Source organism: Lissotriton helveticus, chromosome 8 (assembly GCF_964261635.1).
Source record: "Lissotriton helveticus chromosome 8, aLisHel1.1, whole genome shotgun sequence".
Taxonomy (NCBI): domain Eukaryota; kingdom Metazoa; phylum Chordata; class Amphibia; order Caudata; family Salamandridae; genus Lissotriton; species Lissotriton helveticus.
The window spans coordinates 523,943,301-523,946,207 of record NC_136069.1 but is presented as its reverse complement, the minus strand read 5'-3'; the positions used below and the strand labels follow the sequence as shown (position 1 = coordinate 523,946,207).

General features: G+C 47.9%; 1 pseudogene; it reads left to right on the top strand.

Moving 5' to 3' along the window:
* Positions 1–1,475: 1,475 nt before the first annotated feature.
* LOC144771700 (lamin-B1 pseudogene) lies at positions 1,476–2,641 on the top strand (annotated as a pseudogene).
* Positions 2,642–2,907: the final 266 nt, after the last annotated feature.

Below are 2,907 nucleotides of genomic sequence, written 5' to 3'. Positions count from 1 at the left end.
TTGATATTATTGCTTCACTCGGTGCTGGGGGCTGTACATGGCTGGGGGACCGAGAGTTTGTTAATGTTAGGGCTCCTCCTCCCCCGTCTCCTTTCTCTTCGGGATTGATAGACTAGCTTGTTCTTTTCTTCCTCCCGATGCTTCAAGTGTGATGGCTTTCTTTTCTTCTCTTTTCTTCTTCTTTTCTATTCTTTCTCTGTATTTCGGGTTTCTTTACTGGGCGACAGGCACTTTGCCGGGGGGGGTAGGCCGTAGCCTCCGGATTGTTGCAGGGTGGGGGGGTAGATTTATTTTTCCTTTTTAGTTTCTATGGGCCTTATTTTTCTAATTTCTGCGCTTTCTTGTTCTGGTTTCTGTTCTGGGTCTGCATTAGAGGTTAGTAGGGAGTGGGTGGCGCTGAGGGTAGTACGTAGATGTGGACTGCAGCTCTTATTGTTTTGTATGGTACTGCCATATTAACGGGGTGTTCTTCCTAATGTTGTTCAAATTGATGCTGCCTGCTCATGTTTGTGTGACTAATGTCTGGACTCAGATCTTCTTGATCTTATTCTCCACTGATTTATATTTCTTCACAACTTTAAAAATGTAACCTTTAATACTCCTTTTCCTTGGCGACATGACTCTATTCAATGTAACTGCTACTGACTGCTGCTATCTTGCCTGATGCCGCTGTGGGACCGCGTTGCTCGCACCTGTGCTTAAAGTTTCGTGGCCGGCCTGATGGTTGTAGGCCCGTATCTGTTCTCTCTTTTGTGCACAATAAAGGTTTTAAAAAAACCATGTAAAGTAGCATTACGTGGCCTTATAAATATGATGGGGCACATACACCACTGAAACAACAAAAAAGTGACATTGCAGAGGTGCAAATGTGCCGCTAGTTGGAAAACTCCCACAGTTCATCCTTGGCAAGGTCAACAATGCCATGGACCTCCTGCAATTGCAGCTAGAAGCACCAAGGAGAACACCACCCTCACCACTGTCGTGCATCTCTTACCTGAACAACTGCTCCGTTCCCTTTGGGTGATGACTGGACCTGATCCCTTCTAGTGCTGACCTCGGTAGACCAGAATGTCAGCAATATGAAGCTGGAGACTTCGAATTGCAGAAAGCCAGAGACTCTCCAGAGTCATCTAGAACTGTGAAAGAAGGAGAGACACACAACCAGTTTGGGTAGACAGCAGTGGCGGTAGGAATGGAGACAGCAGAACTCGGACACAATGCTTTTTATTTTTTTAGTTGCTTGCAACTCCTCTTCCCCATCGTTGCCTTTTTAAAAAAAATATAATTTTATTGCCATCTGCATTGTACATGTAACAGCAGCGTGGTGGCATCCTTGGGTTTTTGCAGTTTAATTTTTGTTCGTTTCGCCAGTCGCAGCGTGCATTTTGGAATTGTAGCTCTCGCGGGTGTCTTGCATCGGCCGCTTTAGTATTGTCTCTTTGCACATCTGCAGCCTCTTTTCTCTCTCCGGCGTCATGGCCACCTCTACGCCGGTACAGGGCTAGCGCTTGAGCTCTCGCAGAGGTAGCACTGCTGGCAGCCCTTTCAGTCCCACGCGCCTTTTGCGGATGCAGGAAAAGGAGTAGCTGTGCCATCTCAACGACCGCCTGGCAATCTACATCAACAAGGTGCGCAGCCTAGAGTCGGAAAACAGTGGACTCCGGCTGCAGGTGACGGAGTGCGAGGAGGTGCGCACCTGCAAGCTTACCGGCCTGCGCCTGCTCTGCGAGACAGAATTAGCCGACATCCGGCGAGCGCTCGATGACACAGCCAAAGAGCGCGCGCAGCTACAGATCAAGCTCAGCACTCTGCGCCCCAGGCACGAGCAACTGCAGAACAGCTATGCAAAGAAAGAAGCGGACCTCGGAGTTGCACTCTCGAAGCTTAAAGCCCTTGAATCATCGCTCAACTCAAAAGATGCTGCCCTTGCTACAGCCCTTAGTGAAAAGAAAGCACTGGAAAAACAACTGGATGACCTGCAGGAGGAGTGTGCACAGCTTGCAGCCTCCTTGAACTCTGCCAAGAAACAGTTGGGAGATGAAACTTTGATTACAGAGGATCTGGAAAATCGCTGTCAAAGTCTCATAGAAGAACTGGAGTTTCGCAAAAACGTTTATGAGGAGGATGTTAAGGAGTCCAGCAAAAGGCACAACACTTTTTTTGTTGAGGTGGACTCTGGATGCCCTGACTATGAATTTAAACTGGCTGAAGCTCTTCAGGATATTAGAGAGCAACATGACTTGCAAGTGAAACTCTATCAGGGTGAACTGGAGCAAACTTACCAGGCCAAGCTGGGGAACGCCAGGATGGCTTCTGAGATGAACAGCAGTACGGCCAGCAGCACCAAAGAAGAGATGATAGAAAGCTGCATTCGTATCAACAGCCTCTCCGCCCAGCTTTCTAATCTGCAGAAAGAGTCAAGAACATGGCATGATCAGATGCAAGAGTTGGCAGAAGCGCTAGCCAAGGAACGTGATAACTGTCGCAGGATGCTGGCGGAGAGAGAGCGAGAAATGTCTGACATACTAGGAAAGATGCAGCAGCAACTAATGACTAAGAGCAACTTCTGGATGTCAAACTGGCCCTGGACATGGAGATTAATGCTTACAGAAAGCTGCTGGAGGGTGAAGAAGAGAGGTAAAAAACTTTTTTGTGTCCGCAAATTTGGATTCATGTTTGTTTGCAATAGCTCTCCCTGTCAGATTGGGGTAGAGGGAAGTAGATGCTTGAGGCGTCTACCCTATGTTTTCACTCTAGTCATTTCAGCAGTCCTTGTTCTACTGCCCTGGGACAATAATTGGACATTGACCATACCTTGAACCTATCCTCTAACCTGCTTACACATCAGGACTTGGAACCTGAGGAACTTACCCCAGACTGTAGAGACTAAGTGATTTGGCGGATGCC